This window comes from Gasterosteus aculeatus, chromosome 16, assembly GCF_964276395.1.
Source record: "Gasterosteus aculeatus chromosome 16, fGasAcu3.hap1.1, whole genome shotgun sequence".
Classification (NCBI taxonomy): domain Eukaryota; kingdom Metazoa; phylum Chordata; class Actinopteri; order Perciformes; family Gasterosteidae; genus Gasterosteus; species Gasterosteus aculeatus.
Genome location: NC_135704.1, coordinates 16983998 through 17010590, shown reverse-complemented (window position 1 = coordinate 17010590; position 26593 = coordinate 16983998). Strand labels below are relative to the sequence as shown.

The 26593-nt window shown below is 51.7% G+C and overlaps 1 long non-coding RNA gene across 1 annotated transcript; it reads left to right on the top strand.

The window, feature by feature from the left end:
- The first annotated feature begins 851 nt into the window (after nt 1-851).
- LOC120834031 (uncharacterized) lies at nt 852-7320 on the top strand. The gene is made up of 3 exons (XR_013453009.1): nt 852-1163; nt 5472-5541; nt 6957-7320. It is a non-coding gene; the product is annotated as an uncharacterized LOC120834031 (long non-coding RNA).
- The last annotated feature ends 19273 nt before the right edge of the window (nt 7321-26593 follow it).

The window sequence follows — 26593 nt, the reverse complement described above, 5'->3', positions numbered from 1 at the left end:
GAATGAAATACAAAGTGCTGAAGGGCTGGAGGCGAACCAACGCGCCGCGTATACAAGACATCGCTCCAAACTGGCCGCTCGCTAGCGAGCTAGCAAGTCTTATCCGGGGGTTTTAACAACCTGTTTTTAAATCAGGTTTTACGCCTGGTGGCTTTTCTAATATATTTGGGCAGTAAAACTTTCATCTCGTGCTAAGATTGAAGTTTGGGAATGATGGTGCAGGATGATGCAAGAAATGAATCGAGTTGAATTAAGAGCAAAGTGCCGCTATTGGTTGAAGCTTAAATCCTGCGTGAAGACACTTCCTGCACTGAAGATACAACAACCTTCCAACAAACAAACCCACCTCATTGTGTTGCTCGCCCGTTGATAGTTCAGCTCAATGGAATCTTCACAATGTGTCTCTTCCCTTCACTGGTGTGACAAATAAAACTTTCATCATAGTGTTAAAAGAGCCTCTATTAAAAATCCACCGTATGAAACATGAGCTCGATTCAAGGCCGCTTGCGCCGCCGACCAATGTTCTATCTGCCGTCCTCTCCGTCCTCCATTTGTCCGTCTTTCAGCCTCCAGCTCTCTCACTCGCCAATTCATCTCCCTCGGCAAAGAGCAAGAAGAAAAGCTGAGATTTGTCTGTTTGATATCTGAAGAAATACGCGTTTGCCAAATTTGATTTGTAAATCTCACATGCAGTGAAAAAGCGAGTGCATATATGTTCGTGGACACAATAAACGACGAGTGCGTACACACACACACACACACACACACACACACACACACACACACTCTCCATGCGGTGTTGGGGGGAGGAGAGAGACATTCTTAAGACTGCCTTCGTGGATCACTCTCACATACATAAAGAGGGTCGACTTTATTGCGCGCAGGAGGCAGAGAAGAGGAGGGAGGTGCAGAATCAGGGACAAGTTTGCTTTTATATTTATTTATTTTTCGGGGGGGGAAAAAAAACGAGAAGTTTGAAGAGGGCAGCAGAGGGGAGGAGAGAAGGAGGGAGAGAGAGAGAGAGAGAGAGAGAGAATGGGGAAGGAGGAGAACGACTAGAAGAGAGGCGCAGAGAGACGGACGGATGGAGGAGAAGCGTGCAGCGGCGAGCAGGAGAAACAAAGCGTGCTGACTGAGGACGTGTGCGCGGGCCATGTGCTCAGGTACGTCCCGTTGACTTCCACTCTCTCTGCAATGAGTCTTTCTCACGGCTTCTGTCTCCTTCTACGTAGACCAAAGAATCCACCAACGAGGTAGGACTGTCTTTTCTTAGTATCGCTTAGTATTCACGAGTGTTGGATTTCTTTCTGTTTGTGTATTTGTGCATGTTTTCTTTTAAATCCCACGCAGTGCTTTTTTTTTGGGGGGGGGGGGGGTTGATGATGAAATCATCAGTGGGATTTTTATGAATGTTGCATGATGTCATTTGCACCAAAAAAAAAGGACAAAGTGGAATTGTTCATGTCAGATTAATGCCACAGATGAGATTTTATTCAGATCCGGCTCTCTTACCGCGCATGTGTTTGTGCGCGTGTGTGTGTGTGTGTGTGTGTGTGTGTGTGTGGAGCTGTGATGGTTTAGTATACTGGATATTGGCAGGACAGAGGAATGTGTGAGACTTCTCCCCAAGATCTCTTTGTTCCCTCTCACTCGTTTTCTTTCTCCTTTTTTGTACACCACACACACACACACACACACACACACACACACACACACACACAGTCAGACCAACTCTTGCAGAAAACCAGTTGAAACTTCCCACCGGCGGGAGAGAAATGTCTGGAATGTGATTATCACGTATTTGTGTTTATTTTATCACTGCGGGTCGCTCGCAAAGCAAAGAGGAAACCAGATCAGGCGCATGCCCGGCCCTCCGTGTGAAACCGTGTGTGTGTGTGTGTGTTGACATGTGTGTGCTCGGTGGTGGTGGTGGTGGGTGGGTGGGGAGGGAACAGGGTGGGAGGGGGTGAGAGTGAGAGCTATTTGGCAGTGCACGTGAGTGTGTGGGTGGTTGTGTGGGTGTCAGGGTGAGTGGGTGCAGAGCTCTCTTTGAGTGAGAGCACATGTGACTCCGAGCGTGTGTGTGCGTGGGTGTCGAGTGTGTGCGTGCGTGTGCGTCTGTGTGCGTCGATGAAGGTGAAAAGTATGTGTGTGTAAAGGTACGGCGCTCGTGTCTTTCCGGGTGCGGCCTTTGCATCAAAGGGAGGTGGAGGACACACACAAAAAAAAAAGAATAAGAAACGCTCACATTTCCAAAGCTCTGTGTCTTTCTTTCTGTTGTATGCTCATTTACACGCATGTACATGTGCACACACACACACACACACACACAGCTCGGGCGCCTGTCAAACCCAGTGCATTCCTGAGCGCTCAAACACACGGAGTCCGAATGGTGGGATGAATGCGGGGAAATTCAGCTGAAACGTGAGGACAAAAGCCAGGGGGACATTTAGGAGGGTTTAACTCGGCAGAACCCTGGGAATCAGGGAGGGGGGACGCAGGCGCACGCACGCCTAGATCAACGCAGGCCACTGGAATGAGAATAACTGAGCTGTGTATACATCCCGAGACACACACACGCGCACGCACACGCACGCACGCACATGTGTACAGCTGCAGGCTGCTGGAGGCCGGAACAGAGGGGAATTCCCAGGGAGGAGACGGTGAAAACACACCACACCTCTGCCTTTTCTCGTACGCACAACGGGCCCGCGGGCCAACGAGCCGGCACCCGAAAACACGCGGGTGGATGTTTGGCGGCGCTGCGGTGCACCGGTTACTTCGATGGTAAACCCTCGACGTCTGCAGGATACGCTGCTGATTTGAATGTTTAAAAACCACTAAATAGCTGCAGGGGGGGGGGGGGGGGTCCTGTACGCGACATCAGCGGCTTCAGGTGTAAATAAAAAAAAACATCAAGCGGGGCCCAGTCGTCTGGTCGGATTGTCAAACAAGGCAAAGTCCTTAAATGAGGATTCTAACGTTTGAAATGAGAGCGTTTCAACTCAAAAACACCCCCCCCCGAGTGCCACTGTAAGGACTCAATTAGCGACGGAACGGAACGCAGAGGTCTCCGCCTAACGCCGACCTCCGCGGCGCTGCCACCAATTAAACCAAAATTCAAGGCCCCTTTTTGGGGTCTTTCCTGTGTGAAAAGGCGCCATCGTGAAAACCTCGCAAACGTCTTTATCTGAGACTTCAAAGCCGGCCGGCCGGCGCGGTGTTTGTCATCTGAGCCCGGGGGCGGACAGACACGAGGGTTCAGTGGACGCCGCAGGTCAAACCTGTGCGTAGGATGGAGAGGGAGGGGGGGGGACGGGGGGGAGTCAATATTGCTCACCCACACTCAGATCAATAGAGACGCCGAACGGAAAACACAGGCCCCTCTGCTGAGAAACGAAGGGGAAAGTGCGGGATTCTCCCCGAACTCTCTAGGTATGTTGTCAATTGGTGTGTGTGTGTGTGTGTGTGTGTGTGTGTGTGTGTGTGTGTGTGTCATGGGGGGGGGGGGTTGTGGTGAGGGTCTGTCAAACATGCAGCCTTCTTCTGCCACTGCCTCCTCGTTTCAGCGTTCATCTCATTCGTTCACATGATCTCTGTTTCCTTTGTTGGATTCACCGTGACGTCACGCTGCAGGTAGAAATGTATTTCTCTCAGAATGACGCCCCGAAAAAAGAAAAAAAAAACCTAAATCATGCATTATTTCCGGCTTCGGTGAGACTTTTTAGAGGATGCATTTAATGGTTAAAATGTGAATTTGAAAACGAGCAGGTACGAGGGGAGTTTCTAACAGGTACCAAACAGATTCACGCTTCATTTCAGTGGATTAAAGAGCTAAACGGGTTTGAGCGCATTTAACAAGCTCGTAAAAATGTGACAGTGTTTCATAATGCTTTCTCCCTCTTTAAGGCGTCTACATATTATTGTCAGTCAAAGCGTGTCGGGTCTCATCGGGCCTCTTAAAGCTTCTTTTCTTTGTCCCTTGATGTCTGCACACATCGCATTTTGCGATTATTGGCCTTTTTTCACTCCAAACTGTTGCCGCGTAAAGGGTTAAATCCACACCGTCGAAACGGCCCGTGTGCAATATTTCTCGTAAGTTTACGTCGACGAAACACCCGTGTCAAACTGCAGAAAGTGAGGTCGTGACGACTCATACGCAGAAAAGAGTGGGAACAGTAATTTATTCAGGGAACTTCACAATATGAGCCCCGGTGATGATGCTGGTAATATTGTCAGCGTGAGAGAGCTCGTTCCTCCTCCGCCCAGTGAAAACACTTGTTAATTTCCCAGATTGCTGTGGCAAATCACTCTCAGGGGGGGGGGGGCAGGTGAGCAACAACACGCATTTCACGGGAAATGTATCACACAAATGTAGATGCATAAATTGAAGCGAGCATGTAGAATCCCACTGCGAGTGTATTTCCCCAAAAGGGGAAAGTAGTGCGAGACAGTTCTCGGTTGGGTTATTATTGGAAAACGTGTCATATTTAGTGCGTCTTCACTGAATACACGCAGTCTGATTGCTCATTTAAATGGTTGTTGTGAAAGTCTATAATGTATTTTGCTTAAAGCCAAATCGGTGTTAAATCTGCCTTTTGGTGCTTTGTAGTTCATTTGCTAAGCCACCTGCCCCTTTCCTCTCTTTTCCACCTGTTTTCTCTGAGCAATAATGAGTTAGTTGAAGGTAAAAAAAACAAAAGGGATGATGAGAATGGTCCTAAGAGCATTTGGCGGTTTGGTCCTGCTGCAGACGCCGCGGGGCTTCACAGAATCCAGCATTCCACGAATCCTCCGCTGAAGAGGTGCGGATGAAGCGAGAATAGAAACCTCCACTTTCACCTGTTGGGCTTCCAATGGAAGTTTGCAGGGGATCTGAGCCCCCTGCCCCCGCCCCCCCAACCCCCCCCGCCTACACACACCTGTAGGACACCTGGGGAGCTGCCGGACCCCCACTCTGTGAGGCAATTGTTATTTCATAGGCTGAAAGAAGCAGCAGCCCGGCTGGTGTGAGTTTACCGCGAGCCTCCACCCCGAGGAGATAAGAGAGAGAGAGAGGGAGGGAGAGGGAGGGAGAGAGAGAGAGGGGGAGAGAGAGAGAGAGGGGGAGAGAGAGAGAGAGAGAGAGAGAGGGGGAGAGAGAGAGAGAGAGAGAGAGGGGGAGAGAGAGAGAGAGGTGGAGAGAGAGAGAGAGAGAGACATGAGATGAGTGATGAGCAGAACATTACGTGATGCATCGATCCTCCTCCTTCCTCGCGCATATATCCGCGCATGTCTCAGCTTGATTTACGGAAACCTTTATTTCGGTCGGTGATGTTTTGTTTCAGCCTCTAATGTGTGTGTGTTCTGTGTGTGTGTGTGTGTGTGTGTGTGTGTGTGTGTGTGTGTGTGTGTGTGTGTGTGTGTGTGTGTGTGTGTGTGTGTGTGTGTGTGTGTGTGTGTGTGTGTGTGTGTGTGTGTGATGGATCCAGGAGCTCCACACTCGAGGAAGCTGGCTGCAGGTCGGGCGGTTTTTTTCACCACGAGTCCGACCGAATGCAGGTAAAACTCTTTGTTTTTTACGATTTGCATCTTGAATTTAAATGTTTTTATATCGTTATTATTCCCAGAAACAACATATAACCGAGAGAGATGCCAACCTTGCACATATATAGTATTATATATATTAACTTTTTTGTGGGGGGGTAGTTGTACAATAAATATCAATTTTATTGATTTATTTCATTTCATTTGATCATAATTGTGTGTGAGTCTTGTAGGCGTCGCGCTGGTTTGCGTGACCGCGCTGCGACGTGGTTCGGACTGTTGGAACAGGGCATTGCAACAGTGTGTGGTCTTCGCTGGCAAGACTACGTGCGTGAGCGCGCTTGTGCGCGCTTCCGAGCCCCATGTGTGTGCGCGCGTGCGTGCATGTGAGAGAGAGAGAGAGAGAGAGAGAGAGAGAGAGAGAGAGAGAGAGCGGCACGGAGGTGGTTGCCTCTGCGAGTTGAGCTGGAGGAAATTCTTGAGTCTTGGAATGCGTTTACCCCGGGCGGGGGGGGTGGAGGGGGGGGGGGGGGGACCCCGTGACTTCGGGATAGACAAGGGGAGAGCGAGGGGGGGAGAGAGGGGGAGGGAGAGCAGTGGCCTATTGTGATTGCTTCCCTAAAAAATAACTGAAAGTGGTGCTGCTGACTGCAAGAGGCACACGCATCGCAAATGAAATGGCCCTGTGAACATTTTAAACTAAACTCTTTTTTCTTTTTCTTTTTTAAATCTTTTTTCTTTTCTCCGGGTCATAATTAAAACCATGCGCCTTCACTTTCAGATACAGAGATGCCGCATCCAACAGGGGGCACTTGTGGCACGTGTAGCTGGAGCGCATTTCGTTATGAAAGTCCTCCTTTTAAAATACTAAGAAACATTGTTTTTTTTTATTTATTCGATTCTGCCGAATCTGCCATTTAATCGTCGCAAATGCGAAGCGCCCCTCGTGAGCTCTGTGGCGACGCAACCATCAGGTCGCCTGTAGGTGGGAAAGAAATCATGAAGGCCGGAGAAACAGAGACACGCTGTCAATCTCCAACAGGCTGCCTGAGCACTTAACGGGGGGGGGGGGGGGTGTTCGGGTCCAGGGGTCCGCTTGGTTGGCGGACAGACTGGCGTTGGCGTCCCGGGCCGCCGGGTATTGGACGGAGAACAATGTTTCTGGAGATGGACCGAAGGGCCGGCGAACGCTCGCGCCCACACGCCGACTACGTGTGGATATTCTAATGAGCAATCTGGCCCCCCGTGAATATTAATCTTTTTCGCAGCTCGCGTGACATCGTGCAAAGTTGACGTATATATATATATATATATATATATATATATACGTTTATATATATATATATATATATATATATATATATATATATAAACGTATATATATATATATATATATATATATATATATATACGTTTTTTCCTTCTCCTAGATCTCCGTGGGATGAAGGTGTCGGCGACGGCGTTTTGTCGAGGCGCCCGTGAGCGACGTGCTCCTCTGAAACCTCTCGTTCACGGCCACTCTGGGGGAGCGGCGCGAAAGGTCGCCCGGCGACCGGGCCCGAGGGTCGGCGACTGGTAAGAATCAAGCATTATCTTTTCCGTTTGGACTGATGCAGAATTGGCGCCTCCGTCGGTTGGGCGAAGCAGACCCCGGCGCGGCGGGTTTCTTTAATACCAACGTCGGCGATTCCAAAATAACTGCAACCTGCTGAGCTCAGTGGCAGCTCTTTACACGCGGTGTCCACGAAACGTGCGTGTGCACTGAATGTAATCTGAAAAAAAGAATAATAACCCGTCGGCATGATTCACACACACACACACACACACACACACACACACACACACACACACTCCCACTTGTTTCCTCTGCTCCCTTCAGATGCAAGTCACATGACATCACTCAAGAGGTGCTCTAAAAATCAGTGTGGGTACTGCGTGTGGGTTGGCAACACGCGTGTGTGTGTGCGCGTGTGGTTTGTGCCTGCGTGGGTGAGGGGAATAAAAGCCAAAGCCCCAGAGCCGTGGGCCGTGATGACTGTGTGTGTGTGTGTGTGTGCGTGTGTGTGTGGTGTGTGTGTGCGTGTGCCCAGCCGGCGGCTCTGGTCCCGGGTTGCGCCGCCTCCCACGCCGGGCCACGGCTGGGCCTGAGTGGGAGGGAGGAGTGGGCCGCGGCTGTGAGTCAGCCTGTTGCGGAGCCCCCCAGACAAGAGGCCGCTGAGGGGGGAGAGAGAGAGAGAGAGAGGGCGGGCGGGGGGGGGAGAGGAGCCCCGCTGGAGTCCTCTCTCCCCCTGCAAGTTCATTGTGAGGAGCATCGGGGAGAGGACACCCTGCAGAAGTTGAAGTCGGGGGGGAGACGGGGGATGGAAACAGAACAGGGGGGGGCAGAAGGATGGAGATTGCAGACGTGGCGAAGCGGGGCCGCCGGTGGCAGCCGGAGCACCGGCGGCCCCGTTTGCATCTCCAGTGATGCTCGTTTCCGATCGTTTGAAGCGGCGACGCCATCGGGATGAGACGACGAGCCGGTTCCCGGATCGCTCCGAATCCCCGGAATCAACAGAGGGAGGCGGCGACGGCCCGACTGGCGTCTGTCTCCCCCGGAGGCAGATGGCCGCATCAGACGGCGTCCCATCTGCTGGAAGCCGCTCGCTCGCTCTCCCTCTCTCCCTCTCTCTCTCTCTCACACTCTGTCTGCTCCCCGAAAACCCGGCTCCGTGTATTCCGCTGTGAAGGACACATTTCACACTTTGCGCATGCACGTACACAGGCATCGTCGGGGGGGGAGGGGGGGGGGGGTTAGTGTCCCTGTCTGTCACTGAGGGCTCATCGACTCACTGGTGGAGCTGCAGTTGCAAATAGAATGAAAATACGGAGGAAAGTTTAACAAAGAACACACGTTTGGGCTGCAACTGACAATCATATTGATTAACCTGATCGAGCGCTTTGGTCCGTCAGAGTGCTTTCAGGGTGCAGCAGGTGGAAAGATCAACGTCAGTCTAACTACACCCTGTTTTCATTTTAGCTGCATTTCAAAGAGCGGAGTTCATTCCTCGCAGGCGGAGGCTCCCGGCCGCAATGACCCCGTCAGCTCGGCAGCACCGGCACTTCTGGGCTGGGCCGCTCGCTCCAGGAAACCCGGAGGGAGTCCACCAGTCTGGGGTGATGGGGTGGGGGGGGGGGGGCGAAGTGGAGGCGTAGCTGGGGCGGTGGGAAAAGGCGGAGTAAAACATTGGCGTGTGGAAGAGGCGAAGTCGGAGGTGGGATGGGGCGATGTATTAAAAAGAGAAGGAAGGCGAGGAGCGGCAGGGGGAAGGACGGGGGAAGCGAGGAACAGGAAACGCTGGTCAGAGCGGGGATGGCGGGCGGGGGGGTGGAATGTTTCGCAAGAAGCCTTCTCCACCCTGTAGCGTCGGGGGCGAGGGCGTCTGCTGGCTGTCGGTGTAGCCGCTCGGACCGCCTCCGGCCAGCGGGGGAGCTCACGCGTGACACGCACACTGTGACCCCCCTCCCCTCCTTGGCGGGCCGTCACAGGCCGTCGCGTTGTGGGGTGGAAGGGAGACAGGGAGTCTCACGTGTTTCTTTTGAGGGGGAGGGCGGGGGGGGTTATGTTCTAAAACCTCTATAGGAAGAGGAAGAGGAGGAGGAAGAGGAAGTGCGGACAGGAAAAGAGGTTTGGGGAGGAAGAGGACACACAGGCCGGGGACCCTTTAAATGAGTCACGGCGCTGTCCTCCAATTCCTGACACACACACACACACACACACACACACACACACACACACACAGTCACATTGTAGGACAATTTTAATGAATGATTTTAATAATGATTTTATTATATGCTTTTGTGTTTCCCATTGAAGGATAACTGACTCATTCAAACTAAATCCTTTCTGTTTCCGGTGATAATGAGCAGTGTCCATTTACTTAAATACTCTTTCGTGGTTCTTAACTTAAGAAATAAACGTTTGAAGGAGAAAAGGAAGCTGAAAGCTAAAATCATCGTCAAGGAAAAACATGAATATGAGTCCGCTGTAAGCGATGATTGTCCTGTAATACTAACCCAACTGCTGTGAGCTATAACTTAATAAGGGTCCTGGGGGCTTCTTTGAGGTTGGGGGGGTGCAGGTGAGTCACTGAAGGTCCAGCGTTATCACAGGGTAACAAGTACGCACACACACACACACACACACACACACATTGAACCAGGGGGGCAGTGGAGAGAGATAAGAGAGAGAGTCATGCCTCGCCTGCGTGACCGTGACATCACGGCTGTATCCGTGTGCTCACTGTCGCCCCGTGCTGGAAACACACTGGCCTAATATAGCCAGTGTGGGCCGTGCCGTGCGCACACACACACACACACACACGCACACTGGGGCAAGCCGGTTTGTCCTTGGTTGGTTGACAGCATGTGTTTCTACGGAGGTGTGTGTTTAAGTGTGTGTTTGTCGGTGTGCGTGTGTGTGCCATTTTAGTGAATGAACTGACGTAGCTGTTGCGTCTGTCCTTGTCCATCATCAGAGACAGGTGCCTCTAAGGCAGACTGTCCATGCCTGCCTCTGTGTGTGTGTGTGTGTGTGTGTGTGTGTGTGTGTGTGTTATTAAGTGATCATTAAAAAATTCATAATTAAAAACCTTTTTCAGAAATTTAAGACATTTTTTTTTCGAATTAATCATATAAATACAACAGTGACAAATTTCAATTTGTGCATTTTGTGTCCTTTCCATGGAAACAGAATGCAGCAATGCAATTTCTGGGACAATTTGAAGGACGTTTACTCGATATCAATGTTTTATCCGTCTCTCTGACGGGATAGAAGTGTATTCCCTCAGTTGGAGTTACTCTGTAACACCGGACACGTTACTGAACAGCTTATTAGCCTTATTAGTCTCAATATGAACAAATTAGCGCTGTCAACGTTAACGTGTCTAAAATACATGTTCTCTAAAGTGATTACTGATCATTCGTAAGATTTAGTCTTTAGAGGAAAAACAAACATCCATTATAAACAACATTGTAACAACAACAACAATAGCGATTAATGGCGATTAATCGCTATTAAGGCATTTCAAAATGTGCGATTAATTGGTTAATTAATCTATTGACAGCCCTAAAAAAATACAATATAATGAATATTTTAATATTTTCAATAGAGACACGTGTGTTTCTCAAATGCAGTTGGACTTTTTTGTGTAATGGCTGAAGTGTGTGTTTGTGTGAGCATGTGTGTGTGTGTGTGTGTCACTAGCATCAAACTGCTTCTCAAGTCAACCGGTCACAATTCCCATGCCGCCCGGCTGCCTGAGTTCACACCTTTTTGTCCACAGGAATCTCAGGAATCCCCAGCTTCCTCTCCATTGTTAGTGTGTGTGTGTGTGTGTGTGTGTGTGTGTGTGTGTGTGTGTGTGTGTGCATGAAGGAAGGCCCAGCCTGCGTCGTGCATGTGTGTTGAAACACATCTCCGCCCGTGTATCCACCCAGAGCGGTGCTCAGTGACTGAGTCACATTCTAAAATGGCAAACCACTCAGTTCCAGAAAAACTTTACTGTCCAACCTGAGGAGAGTTTAACGTCAAGTCTTTAAATTGCATCAGGGACAAACAACTCAGTAAATCACAAATCCTATTAAATCTCAATAGGAAAATTCCTACATATTATTTGTTAGCAGTTTGGTAGCCACGGTTCTCTCTATCCAGCAAAATAAGTGATAAATAGGGATTATTTCTGTATTAAAAATTATTTTTAGTAAAACAGGACTATTTTCATTCTAACATAAAATAATAAATAACAAAATCGGCTAATTTTCATTGGCTGGCGAGGGTTGCCATTCAATAGCAGCTGAATAACAAATCATCTCTAAAGACTGCTGGCAGGGAGCAGCTAGATGAAACTAAAATAGCTCCGAACATAAACATTGATTGTTTTTTAAGAGAAACCATTTTCTTTTCACCATCTTAACGAGAAGCGACTACTGCTCGGACAGCTCGTACAAATGCTCCTCCTCGGTGACTCCTGCAGGTTAACGTCGGCAGGTCTGGAGTCAGTTACCCCCCCGCCCCCCCATCTGCACGACACAACACGGGACTCAATGAGAATCACACAGAAAAGCCATTAAGAGGCCGACACACGACCGGCTGTGATTCACCGCACTCTCACTTCTATCCACATGCACACGCCAACCACAGAGGGGGGGGGGGGGGGTCAAAGCCTCTGCTTCATGAGATGTTTCCTCCGTGGTGGAGCAATAACAATATGGAATGCTGGGATATCTTTAAAAAACAAAAGGGGCTCTTTGGACTCACGACCTCAGAATCAGACGCTGATTCCTACGCGTGTAAAAGCGCACGTTTCTCTGAATTCATTGAATACTTTGAGGTGGATCATCGATGCGTCACAAGATGCCGAAGGGACCTCGAGGTTGTTTAACGAGAGGGCGGCGTCTGTTCAAATATTACTTAACTCGTTACATGACTCACTGAGGTTACTTGAATACTCATGAATGGAGCGCGACAAAGGCGGTTCTCCAGCCCCACCAAGGCCTCAGTGTGTGTCTGTGTGTGTGTCTGTGTGTGTGTGTGTAACCGGAACGAGGCATGGGCGCAGCGTGGCCTTTGATGAGTCACGAGGCATCCTGTGAGTAACGAACCAGCTATGCGATTCCCGAAGTCTTTTCGACTCCCATTCCAAGGCAGCGGCCCCAAAACGCCGGCAGGGAGGGAGGGAGGCAGGGGGGAGGACGGCGGGGCGGCACAGTTGATAGGTGTGGTCGGCAGGATGCAGGCGAGAACAGCGCGGCGAGCCGCACAGAGGTCAGGGGTCACCAGCCCTCTTCATCTGGTACTTTCTCTTCTCGGCAGTCCATGTGTCCATGTGTCCACGTGCCTGCAGAGCTATTATGCGTCTGACTCTTTCACTTTCCTTTTGCTTTGGTCTGTTTGAGACAGAACGTGGAGCCGCTGAGACACGACGTTCGGTACACACAACCTGTGTTTATGTGTGTGTGTGTGTGTGTGTGTGTGTGTGTGTGTGTGAACGTATCGGTAGGGAGTGAAGTGCTGCCAGTGTGGCTGGAAGTCATAAAGACCCCTCTGCTGTGGGCGCTGTGTGTGTTTTCAGTGTGTGGGGGGGGCTGCCTCTTTTCCCTTTTTTAGAGACGGGTCCCTCTTTTTCTATAGGGACCCCTCGCTCGCTGGTGGGGGAGTTTCCTGCAACACACACACACACAGAAAGAGAGAGAGCGAGCGAGGGCCCGCCCTCACTTTTTTTGTCCCTCCTCCCTCCTCCCTCCTCTCTTTTTTTCTGAATGGATGCCCTCTCTCTAACCTCCATTGAAAGCCGTGTAACAGGACACGGGCCCTCCGGAGCAACAGGCCCGCCTTCTCCCCCCCCTCCCCCCTCCTTCCTTTACGGCGACACGCTATAAGAGAGTGCGGCGCACGGGTCCGCAGTGTGTGTGAGAGAGGGTTTGTCCAGCCAGTGTCAGTCAGGGGCTCAGTCAGGGGAGAAGGAGGGAGGGCGAAAGTGGGAGGGAGGGAGGAAGGAGAGGGAGAGCGCTGCGGAACATGTGATACAGCGAAACTTTGGCGGGGCTTAGAGGGAGTTTAACGGCTGCAGTGTCTCCGGAGCTCTGGGAAAGCACCTTTAGCCCAGAGGGAGCCTCACACACTGTGTGTGTGTGTGTGTGTGTGTGTGTGTGTGTGTGTGTGTGTGTGTGTGTGTGTGTGAGAGCCGGCTATGTAAGGCTGCTGCTGTCACTTTAAGCCTGTTACTGATTACACTCAGAAGAATGCAACGGGAGGAGAGAAGGAGCGAGGGAGCGAGATGAGGAGACTTGTAAGGTTGAAACCTTCCAGGAGTCGAGCAGGTTCCGGGTGACTTGTGTCCGTGGACAGCGAGGCGGGTGAGGAGCTGTCACCCGCCAGTGTCCCCCCCCACCCCCACGCCTTCTCCTCCACACTCGCTGTTGGACCAAGCAGAGTTAACGTGGAGGGGGGGGGGGACCGGGACCCCTCTTTGAAGCCGAGGACACCCAGAAATGGAAGAAAAGCTAAGGAAGAGGTAGAAACTGAAGAGGCGGAAGGTGGGGGGGGGGTTTTGGGGGGACGGTGGGGGGGGTTTGCTCCCTAATTCCAAGCCGAACGCCGTAGAGGAAACACTACTCTCACCCAGACGGGTAAGTGAAAAAAAAGAAGGGAAAATACTCCCAGAGAGCCGCGGCTGCTGTTGATGGATATCATGTGTTACAAGTTAAGGTTGAGAAAGTGCTCCCAGATCCCGAAGAGGCTGAGCGGCACACAGGACCCAGAGAGGATCCGGCGGGGGGGGTGGGGGGGGGTTATTGGGTTGATTGGGGTGATTCGGAGGGGGTGGGGGGGGGGGGGTTTCGGAAATGGAGAGGCCGGCGTCTCTTTACCAACAAAAAACGACGAGGCCTGGAAGTCAACCGAGCCTTGGAAGCCGGGTGAGTGATCGGCTGGTCGGGGGGGGGGGGGGGGGGCAGCGTTGCCTCACGGAGGGATCACGTTACCGGAGAGCTGTCTCACGCTCCGCTGCGACGCTAGCTGACGGTACTCCTGGCGGGACAGACGGGGGGCACGATGGAGGGGGGGGGGGGGTCTGTTCTACTGTCGGTGCTGTAAGAACAGTTCTTTGTCTTCTTCATTCGGAGGCCCCATTTCCTCTTTCCCTGCTGTAGTCACGCTGTGCCCCCCCCCCGCCCCCGCCATCCTTCATTTGTCACAGATAGTGCAGCCTACTCCTTCGACTCGGCAGCAGAGGGCATGAATGAACTGTATTAGTGGGGGGGGGGGGGGGGGGCAGTGAGGGCTTCCTAGTGAATGGACGCGGCAGCGGGCCGATGTGATTGGCTGCGGGAGAGAGTGACGACTGACGGTTGACTTGATGTTTGAGTTCGCTCGTATCTGCACCGTCGCCGCTGGTTACCGGCCCTTAAAGCGCCGAGCGTGTTTGGCCGATCGGGTGAATCAGTGCTGGTGCTGCTTGGTTACATGTGTCTGTCTATGGGGGCTTAGTCCCAACAGTGTGTGTGTGTGTGTGTGTGTCATGGCTTTGGGCTCGTGCCCAGTTGTTGATCTTCAACAACTGTCATTACTCTCACTTGTCCTGCGACAGGGGGGGTGGGGGGGGTGGGGCGGGTTGGAGGTCACGGGGCTCCAGCGTCGATACGTCACGGCGTATCGCTCGGATGCAATCGAGGAGGGGGGGGGGCGGTTTCTCCCGCGTTTGCACATCTGCATTTCCTCCAGATGCTTTAAACCGGGCAGTGAAAAGAAAGAGCGCGCGTTGGCTGCTGCGTTTCAGCGAGATGTACAGATGTGACCTTTTTTTTTTTTAGAAAGATCAGCACATCTCACAATCAGAAAACACGAGGAAAGGCCGGCCTTGAGTGTGCGTACGTGTGCGTGTGTGTGTGTGTGTGTGTGTGTGTGTGAGCCCATTCACACCAGCAGCCTTCAGCCACACAGTCGGCATCACGCACGCGGCGCTGAGACGGTCTCTTTGTTTTACTGCAGCTCACCGATAGCCGCTCCTTCGGCTCCACCAGAGATTACCGCGGCTCCTTTGCTGCCCCGTCGCTGGCAACGTCAAATCAACTTTAGTTTATGGCACCAAGTGTGTGTTTGTGTGTGTGTGTGTGTGTGTGATACAGAGAGTGTGAGGAGTGGTGATAAGGAACCAGCCGTAAACCGTTGCGTTGGTGCGCGAGGATCTATCAGCTCTTATCAAGGCAGCGTTTCCGGCAGGACTGCGTGATAGCGGCGGCGGCGGGGGGGTGGTGGGGTGGCGTTTGGCGGTTAGATGCATCGCAGGTATCTAGATGAGGGAGATTAAATTCCCTGGTGGAGATTAGGAATCTGCCCTCTGCCTTATCACCCCGCCAGCGGAATGAACCCTTTACACTTAAAACACTTTAAACCATTTGTGAAAAGCTACAATTATCATTTTCTATCCTGGATTATTCATGTAATGATCATTCGGAATTAGCTGCGAGGGGGAACCAAAGTTGAAATGGTGGTTGGCAATTACCAAGAGCAATTAGCAGGAGCAGTTCAATTATAACAACGTCCTTTAATTGAGGTTTAGAGAAGGGCAGACGTTGTGAAAGGTCGATTTAATCCTGCACTCATTTTCTGGGGATTTAAACCAGCTACAAGCTACATTGATACCAATTCCTGGTTATTGGCACGTGGTGGAAAGGTCACACGCGCCGCCACTGATTGGTGTTGGCACCGTTAACTGGACAGAAGAGTCTTCAGCTTTAAGTGAAGAAGCCTGCGGGGGTCTGGAGGTGGAGGTGGTGGTGGTGGTGTAGGGGGGGGGTAGGGGGGGGACTGGAAGAGGACGGGAGCAGCTTGTTAGTGTCAAACGTCCACGCTGCCGATCATTTCCCATTGAGTCGCGGCGGAGAGGAGTGAGGTGTCAAAGGCCGAAGGGAGTTAAGTCACAGGTGCACGGGGCTTTAGTCTGAGCCACATTCTTTGCCGTAGGACAGACACACACACGCGCACACACGCACACACACTGGCTGGTGTCAGGTGGTGAGACATTGTGACATAGCGATTTCCGACATCGTCACGGTTATGCAACTAAAACTGGGCCAGGAGCGATCTTATCTGTCGCTGGGCTCACTCCTTCTTTTCATTTCTCCACTTTCCTTTTCCCCTTTTATTCTCGTGGCGTGACCCGTCTTTGTTTACGCAGCAACAAAGTCACTCTCGCAGGTCCGCCGTCATTGGCGGGCTGATTGTGCAGCTTAGCGGCGCCGCTCAGACGTCACCGCAGCGCAATGCAGTGGGTTTGAAGCGGATGAGGCCCGCTTGTGTGCGTGCATTAGTCTTTTTTTATGTGTGCGTGTGTGTGTGTGTACTCAAGAACGCTCTTCCAACGGTGTACTAACCACACACACCTGGCCTGTTTCCTCCTCTGCTCATATATGGGCAACGCTTCCCCTACCTGGGCCCCACTCTGAATTCCAATAAGTGGCAGTATGTGTGCGAGGAAGACGTTGCAGAGACGGATGCACGTCATGGAAAAGCCGGATCAATGGGCACGGTCCCGCACTCTAAGGTGTTCCTTTTGTTTTCCGGAGGCAATCAGTTCACACCGTGACTCAGCCTGGCTGATCATTCAAAAGTGGCTGCAGGAGGAGGACGTCAGTAAGGGAGCCGCGCTCTTGCAGCTATTGTACGAGCTGAATGCAACACCGAGGCAACCGAAGCCCCGTTACTCCCCCGTGGATCAGTGGGGTTATTGGATCAGGAACCAGGCTCCTGATTAGAAGATCGGGGCCTTTTATCGGAACAGGGTCATCTGTGAGGATTCAGGGGTTCGGGTATCAGTAGCACCGCGAGCGCTGCCTCGCGTTTGGGGCTAACGAAGACGATTTACGGCCGCGCTTGCCAGGGTGCAGCGCTGGTTCTCCTTAAACCCGGCGACCCCCACAGACCAGGACGGGGGGGGGGGGGAATGCAGGAATGCCCTCGCGCCCGACTCCTTCGGAGGATGGGACACTTTTCAACCTTCTGTCCCTCCTCTTACTGTATGTTTATATTCTTTCCCGCTGCCTGCTTTCGTTCGCTGCCTCTGCACACTCGCCAGGCCTTCATAAGAGCAGCTCGAGAAGAGAGTTCGCTTTGCACGGTCACCTTGCCAGCTCTTTCCCATCAGTCCAGCCCCCCTGGAAGAGCCTGCAGACACCCCTCTCCCTGGGCCGAGGGGGGGGGGGCAGGGGTACGGTTTGAAGCTGGGTCTCCCTTCAGAGAAGCTTTTTGGCTCCCTGGCCTCTGGGCCTGGATCCAGTCTTCACCTCAAGTGACAGCTACCTAGCAGCGCCCGAAGGGACCATTTGGGATCGCTTTACATGCAAACTCCGTTTCGTCTCCTCCGGTTATATTGAGGGGAGAAAGCGAATGGGGGGGGGGAGGAAGTGACTTCAGAGGTCTTTCTGGTCGTCGGGTGCCGGTTTGTGAGGGGACAGAGAATATCGTGGCACAGGGACGGACTTTGGATAGCGAACAGAGACGGCCGGGCCTCCGTAACCACGATCAGAGCTACTGGCTTCCGCGCTTTCACTCCCACATCACAACCAATCGGACTCTCGGGGTATCTGATCTACCTGATGGGCTGCTGGGCCTCGTCGAACGAGGGCTTAATTGGCGGCAAGATGTCGGTGGGCTAAAAATTCTGAAGAAATTCTCCCTAAATTACTAAAATAATTTGTACTATTTACTCATCTATTTGTGAAATGTGGTTTCATCTAGTTGTTTGTCATCTAAATCCAGCGCTGATTCATTCCCAGATTTCCTTTGGAAGAATAGCTGTAGATAAGATACGCTGAGCTGTAACAGTAGGGCGACGTTAAAAATGGAAAGAGGCACATACTGTACACACACACACACACACTCAAACAAAGAGAGAGAGGGAATGCATCCACACCCAGCTCACACATCCTACCCACCCGCCCCCCCCCCCCCCCCACATACACACATGCCCACGCATACTTGAGCAACAAACAGCACATGCACACAACCAACGAACCAATCCCCCACTGCAGAATTGCAAGTACACACACACACGCGCACACACACACACACACAGACGTAGTCGCACAGCGGTCGCCACCTACTTTGAGGCGAAGGCCGGGTAATGATTCGGTTCCTCTTTGCTCCCCTCGGAACGCGTGGGTGTCGGCGTGTGCGCATGCAAACGGTGTGCACGTCCGCCCGCGCGGGACTGTGTGCACGTGTACGTGCTGCGTACGCGTGCACAGTTGTGCACTTTGTGAACGTGCGTCTGTGTATGTGTGTGTGTGTGTGTGAGCGTGGATGTGGATGTGGTCGGGCCCAGTCATCTTCCAGGCAGCTAAGAGGAAACCCACATCAACTGCCACACACCACACTCCAGGAATAGAGCAGCCCAGTGCAGGCAGGAATGGAATGGCCTCGCCCGGCCTCCCCCGCCCGATCACACCGGCTCACCCGCCCCCCCTAGCGCCCCGCCCTCCCTCCCCCTCCCTTCCCGCACCCACCCACCTTCCTCGACCCCCTCTGGTTCACTGCGCCCTTCGCTGCAGGATACCTTCGGCCGCGCCGTTTCGTGCTGCAGGGACGTTCGCGCTAACCCTCCCACGTTGTCTCCGCCAGCTGTCCACCACCCCCCCCTCCCCCCCGGGGGCTGTATTTCTGGGGTTCCAGTGCAGCCGGCGGATACTGCGGATAACGGATATATGGACCAAGACTTCCTCGTCTGCGTGCCGGTCATTGTCCGCAGTCCAACTTTAAACGGAAGAACACAGTTGAGCGACAAGGAGCCAGTTTACACTCACTTTTTTTTTGATTTTTTAAAACAAATTTCCGAGGCTAAATCGCCGCAAGAAGATTTCTGTTTGCCTGCACTTAAACCTTCTCAAACGCGATGAGCCAAACGGGCGCCCGACCTCTTCCCGATTCCGCATGCCGATGTGCCGTGAACACGGGCATTCCGGCACCTCCACCAGTGACCACGTGTCTGCTCCGATCCTCCTCCTCATCCGCCGGTATCACTTCGTTAAAAAGCGCTGCCGCGTAACTTCCTGTGCTGTTTCTCGTCGGCCTCGACGGGGGGGGGCAATTGCTCCGCGTACCTTCGACTTCTCTGCCCCGGCGGCCGCGGCAGCATCGCCAAAGCATGGAAAAATAGACAGAGATAAGACATGGAGGACTTTATCCCCTTATCTGTAGCTCCGGCTCACCGGTCTGGACCTGTTAATATCACACTTTCACTTACAGTGCCGCTGACAGCTCTGAAATGCATCCCGTGTGAGGGATTTCATTTGAATTCCTGTGTGTCTGCTCCACTCAAGTCTTTTCTTCTGTGTGTGTGTGTGTGTTCCAGGTTGCCCCGATTCATCACAGCTCATCCCAGAGACGCCGCCGCACCACCAGAGACGCCAGCGTCCTCCTAAGGTGACGGCCGCTATTTTCTTTGAGAAAAAAAACATTTGTAAAGAAAGCAAAGTGAGACTAGAACATGGGGAGGGAGTCGTTGTGGATTTCCCACAGCAACAAGAAACTCGAGTCGAGCGACCGGCTGCTCACACTGATCAATGCGGTCATGGGGCCTCAGGTATGCAGACCTCTTCACCTGCATCGTAGGTCATTAAGGTCATGTGACAGGCGTGGCCGCCGGCGGCTAGCGCCTCGGGGGGGTTAAAGGGAAAGAATAACAGGAATCTGCGATAACGCTGCCACTTAGGAGATGTTCGTCAGCAGATAATCTCCCGTGTCCTTCCCTTTCCCCCGGGCGCATTTTCTTGCTTGGTCTCCTCCTCTCGCCCCGGTTCCTCTGTCCTCCTCCTCCTCCTCCTCATCCTTTTTCTCTCCTCCTCCCAGTCTCACTGCGCCCTCTTCTGCACGTGTTAATAACGGGGGTCTATTTGTTCTTTCTCCCACAGGCGGACCCCCCCCCCCCCCCCCCCCCCCCGCCCCCTCCTGCCGAGGAGAACCGGCCGGCCTTTGGCGGTTCACGGCTGCGTGGCTCCTGCCGGTTGCTCAGTAGGCAGTGTAGATCCTGTGTAGCAATCAGCAGCTACATCTGGCTACTGGGTCTCCGGCGGCTCGGCCCACTTCCCCGGTTCCCATTGGCCCGGTGGCACATTCCAATCCCCTCGATTGGCTGCGGGGTCGGGGAGGATGAGGGCGTGGAGGGGGGGGCTTCATCCTGCGACCCCACAGACAGGATGTTCTCTGTGTCACAACTCTACAAGGGGCCCTTGTCGAGGCTTTTTGTGTCGCTGTGGTGTTGTGTGTGTGTTTTTTTTTTTAACTCCTTCCTCTATCGCCATTCTTTTAATTCTCTCCCTCCCTCCCGCTCGCTTTCTCTCCCGTTTGCTCTCCCTTCGTGCTCTTTGTGCACGAACATTGGTGCATGTCCTTGGTAAACGCTATGAAAGTTCAACTTTCAATGTTCCCGGGGACAGAAATTTCAAGGGGCGATTCTTGCCGGAGGAGAGTTTGAAAAGCCTCGGCGGTGAAGAGGTGCTCCTTTGCTCCGTCCTGAACCTGGCATACAATGTAGATTTCTGTGTGGTTAAATTCAACAGCTACATTGTCTGCTGGGTTTCTGGCCAGTAACATAAGCGGCGTTTATGTAACTTCCGCACAAAAAAAAAAGGTAAGTATTGATTTGTTTTTTTTTCTGTCAATGTGCCGCGAATGCCCGACCCTGACAATTCAATAAAGAGGAAATATTTCTGATTAATCCTACTTGAGTGGTGCGTGCTGTCATTTGTCGGACTGAAAATCAGATTTGAAGGGAAGGAAATAAACCTGGAATCTGCAGAATCTAAATTGATTCAGCGTTGCTGCGGCGTCCCAGGAGTTAACCCCGAGCAAGAGATGCCAGGAATATTCCAGTAGCTCAGCACAAAGCCGGCTCGTTGTCTGTCAGGAGGCTGTCAGACGGCTGTCAGATGGGCTCCTTATTAGTGGAACACCAGTGTCTTCCAACACACACACACACACACACACCTGGGATTATACCAAACTCTTCACACAAACCAACAATGCTTTTGGAATGCATTCATACCTCGGTGCGCTCCTGTGAAACTTTCTTTCACCTTCCACGAAGCCCCGTAGATCCGAAAATGAACTTTTACATCTGCATGTTTGTTTTTTATTGAATTGCGAACACACTCACATTTAAAAATGTAATTTGGCGAGTCTCATTCAGCTCATTTCTGGTGGTTCTCTCTCTTTCCTCAGCTCAGTATGCGTTAAATATGACACATTAAGAAGACTTTATGTAGTGTTTATGTAGCAATTCATTCATTTATTTACTTTCCTTTCAGCGCACGTCTGAGTTTACTTTTCTGTAATCTCATTAAAAGCCTTTAAATAAAGTATCAAAGAAAGAAAACATCTGCTTTTGTCTGCAATTTGAATGTCGTGGTCGGCCCGAGACGTCCCACGTGAAGCATAAGTGAACATGTGATCCAGAAAGGTGGACATGGTCCCACCGCGGAGGGGTCCAGTCGAGTCGCAGCTCCTGCAGCAGCACGAAAAAACAATGAAGTGTCCACAGCTGGAACGAGAAGAGAAACCACGCTGCCTTCAGGAGGCAGTTTCTTTTTTTTGGGACTTGGTGGTTCGGCAGATGACGACATTTTCTAACACGCCAGTGAGAATAATCGCAGGTTGCAATGCTGAATATGAGGCTTTTAACAAAGGGATAGACTTTTAAATACAAGAGGCGATAACGCCACGTCGGTAGCGGTTTTCTCACTTAACAGACGTTCATTTTTCAAATATTTCCACTGGATTGAACTATACGGGAGCAATTAAAGCCCCAATTGGCAGTTTTACAATGTTTCAAAGATAAAACAGGAGCTGCATCAGCAGCCAAGCTTTAATATTACACAAGCCGAATAAATGCATCGGGACCGGCGATGCGACGAGTGGCTAATGGTCCGCAGTGGGAGGCTCATTGTTGCTTTGATGAGCCCGTCGGTGACACGTTTTGGCGCGACGACTGCACGCACGGTCAAGACTGTTAACAACACGGGTGCTGAGAAAACCAGTGACGAGGAGGAGGGTGGTGGAGGAGGATGACGACGGTGATGGAGAACGAAAAATATATTGAGAAGGAGCCATCTGTGTTCCTCCATCACACACAGAAGGGCTTTCAAAGAGGTATAACGGGTATAAAAGGCGAAAGTGCTGTCGCGTCATCAGCTGGTTGCCAGGAACACGCGGCTAACCATGCTATCGGCCTGTGTAGTTCAGAGGTCACACGGAGGCGCTTCCGTCCCTGAGTGACGACTTTGTTTCAGCCCCTCGACCGCGAGCATTTATCCACATTTCCATCTAATGCGGGACAATATGTAGCCTGACGTTACTGTTAAAATGTCGCTGAAAGAGAGAACGAACCAACGGTAAAGTGTTTTCCACACGTGAAAGAGATCATTTATCGCAACAGACTTTCCGTTTGAATAAGAGTTAGGAGAGGAAATAAGGAAATAAATACTTGATCAAACTGAATAAACACCTTCTGGTAGTTTGTTCGGAGGCTGTACTGAGAAAATGCAACACCCAGAGCTGGAGGAGATATTCTATTAGATTTTTCAAGGTTCATTTTGCTCCGATGCATCCAGGCGAACGGCCGTGATCCGGAGTCTCGGTTGTTAACACGGTGGAGGTCGGGAGGAAAAGCAGCAGCCTGAGAGCGGATCACGTGGATTTCTCTCAGGTGGACTCAAAGCGCCTCTCACGTCCCGGTGAAAGGCTTCGTGTCGCATCCTCCAAGGCCTCACTCCTCCTCGTTGTGCACTGGGTCTCCCGTAAGTGTCTGCTCACTCCGGTAAAGCTTCCGCTGGCACACAGAGTGATGAAGGCGCTCTTTGTTTTGACGTGATACGCGAGGTTAAAGGATTCACAAACACACATTTCACTGTTGGTGGAGTTCGGCTTCTTTTCCAACTAATATGTGACGAGTCGGTCTCTATAATCCAGGTAGCCCTTTTTAATCTACGTATCCGGGGGAATAGATTATTCCATAACTGTATTAACATTGATAAGAAATGTGAAATTATTTAATTAATATATCAAAAAACAGTATTTCCAAAGACCTGCTGGCAATTCATTGGAATCAATTAGTTGGAAAAAATAAAAATTGAACCTATCTCAGTTTTTCCAATAAGTTCTTCCACATAAGGTTTAATATTGGTATATAATTAATAAATTAAGGATCCGTGAAAGAAACATAAACTCAGGTGGATGTGGAGTTAATCTCATTACTGTAATAAAGGCAAACAATTCCCTAAAGAATACTTTAACGGTGCTTTAAATCACTCATTTCTCCTCATTTTAGTTTGCTGCTAATCATTTAGTTATTCAATTAATGACCTACTCAACGCTCGGCTTTACAATGACAAGTTTCATGGGCTGCAGTAAAGGATGAGGGAATAAAGACGATGGAGATGAAGTAAAATAAACTTCAAATGGAGTTTGTGTTTCATTTTTATTTTAAACCCTCTCCAAAAACCAGAACAATCCTCCCTTTTGATCAACTCATTCCACCCCTGCGTCCCGTCTCCGCTCACGGATGACGACGCAGCAGAAAGAAGAGAGGGGGATCGTAGGTAAACAAACATGGCCGACCACATCTGGGTGAATCGCTCTGTGACGCACGCTGACTCACCGCCGTCGCGTGAAGCCGGGAGTGAAAAACCGGTGACTGGACGTCGTGCGGAAGATGAAAGAAACCGGGGGAGGCCCGTAAAACATAAATACATTCAAACTGTTGGCGAGCGAGCCTAAAACGCGGCATGTTCACCATTATCTCACACCAGAGCCGGTGACTCAGCCGCCGCGGAGAACCAGGACGGACCCGAACACTTCCCCTCCTTCTAGTAACTTTAACATCACATTCAAATCTGTGGAACCGCTGGAGTGAGCGGATGTTTGCACCCAATAATCACATGTAAAGTAATGTAATGGTGAGGCCGCAGTTTAAGGAACGATGTTGGAGACACCCGGCGTCCATCTTCATCTCCGTCTTTCACTTTTGGCTTAACGCCGGGATCGATCGCTTCTGTTTGGCTTTTTATATGAATTATGCCGTTTGCACGTGAGCCGTTTCAGATCCGAAAGCTCCGACCGCCGTCCGCGTCGGACCCTCGTGTCTCTCGCTGGAGGCCCGAATCTGCAGTAAATAAAACGCTGACGGCGCAGGAGGCGCAGCGCGCTCCCTGCCGTGTCAGACGGACGGACAGGCGGGCAGAGCTGACCTCCCGCCAACGCGGCATGTGACACGGCGGAGAGAGGGGGGGGACCAGCAGCGATGGCATGATGGAAATGAAGAGCACATGACAGGAGGTTGGAAGTGTCTGTCTGCACCATTTGTTCCGTGTGCGTGTGCGTGTAATGACATTATAAGCACCTGACTGGCAAATAGTGGCAGACGTCACTCCACAGTGAAAAGGGGCGGATCTGTGAGTGTGACCTGCAACCTTTAAAACAAAGCAATTTCCAGTGCGTATCATGAATGCTGGCGCTGGCTTACTGGTTCCAGTGCAGCTCAGGAACATCACTACTACATGTGTGTGTATTTCTTTCTGCCGGTCCAGGGATCAATATTACGTTCACTCAGTTTTACAATGAATTTTTTCGATTAAATAACACCCTGAAGGTCACGGCGTAGTGCGTACATAAATACGTACACATATTTGGCCCGAGGCTCACTTCATTGGCGCTACATCGGCCCTCCTGCGTGGCCCCCGCCACACGTGCCGGATATTCGGCGTTAAAGCACAATGCTTTGTGTTGGAGTCGGAGAGCACACAGCGACTCTGTAGCAAATTCTCTCGACCAAACACGATAGATCACAATTGAAATGTCCCAGATGAATCCTAAAAAGTGTTCTTGGTCACAGCTGTCACTCTCGTTTTTTTTCCTGCGTGAGGAAGAGGAAGGGGGAAGAGGAGCGGCGAACCCGGCCATTTTGTGGAAGTGACCAGTTTTTGACTCCGTGATGAGTCCGTGGACATGTTCCCGCCCGGAGTGAAAGCCGCCTTTTGCTTTTGCTTTTTTTTTTTTTTTTTCTTGCGTGGGAGTGTTGCTCTCTTGTCTTTTCCAGCCCCGTCCCTACTCTCCCCTACTCCCCCCCTACTCTCCCCCTCCTCCACTCTCGCTTTCTCTCTCCGGCGTACTGGCTCGGAAACGAGGAGCGAGTCCCTCTGTTTCAAGAGGTTTGGAATTAGTTTGTCTCCTAGCAACAACTCGTACAATACAACATGGTTTTGTGTGAGACAGAGACACAGTGTGAGAGTGATGTGTGCGTAAGGAGTGTGGAGACTTTGGGAAGGGGTTCATCTGTGCGCGCTGTGTGTGTGTGTGTGTGTGTGTGTGTGTGTGTGTGTGTGTGTGTGTGTGTGTGTGTGTGTGTGCATTAATCAGCTGAGCACACTTTTCCACTGTTGTGCATGTTTGTTGGGTTTACTCTCATGTGGAAACCTGTTCCACTCCACACGTTGTCTAACTCTTCCTCACACACACACACACACACACACGCACACACACACGCACACACACAGATGCATTCTTCGACCACAGCGGACAGCACTTCCTCCCTGCGTTTGACGTTACATAAGAAGCTGAATGGAAACTAGTGATAAGCTGGTGTTTTATCACCAGGACAGAGGCAGTGACCATGAGAGTCTGGGAGGGACGAGCGCTCCGTGGGTGTATGAATGGGGGACGGGCGGGGGCGGGGGGGGTGCGGGTGGAGGTGGAACGGGGGGGGGGAACATCCTCTGAACACCCTCCACCACCCACATGGCCACCATGACGTCACCCGACCCCGGGGACCCGCGGCCAAATCGTAGGTCGCGACCTCGGGAATCCAATCCGTGGTTCGGTCGACAAACGGACGAGCTGAAATGTCGAGAGTGACGGCGAAGGACTTCTTTCGGGGGGGCGTCACTTCCTCGCGGCTGCTTCGTCCTTTACAGGAAGGGAAAGAGTTAAGTCGCCACGGCTGGAGCTGTGAAATCTGAGAAGTGACCGGGGGGGGGGAAGAGCGCTACCCTTTGCCCTCCTCCCCCCCCCCCCCCCCTGACAGCGAGCGCTTTGCCTCTCGGCCGCTCTTCCCCTTTCTGTCCCTCCTGACCCCGGTCTGGCTTTTGAGTGGCAGCCCCCCCAGTCTCTCTGAAGGCCCCCCTGGCTTGTACGTGGGTTTTTCACCTGTGACGAAGGTGCTTTGGTCTGTTTGGGTTTTTGGGGGGGGACTCTTTTCAGCGTTGCACCGCTCCAGACAGGTTCTTTCCCTCCTGCTGTTAAAGCTCGGCAGTAAGCGTTTCCCACTTCCTGCGCAGCGCTGAATCAGCCCCCAAGAATGTACGAGCACTGACTCACACTTCCTCCTGGATATGACAGAGCTTCCTCTCGTCCGACAACTGATTTAGCCTCTCGCCTCCCTCCCTCATCTTTCACTCCCCCCCCCGACCTGCTTCCTCTGCAACACTTTAAGGTGTGAGTGGAACAAGTGACTCCCGGCTGGAGCCGCATGCGTGTTTG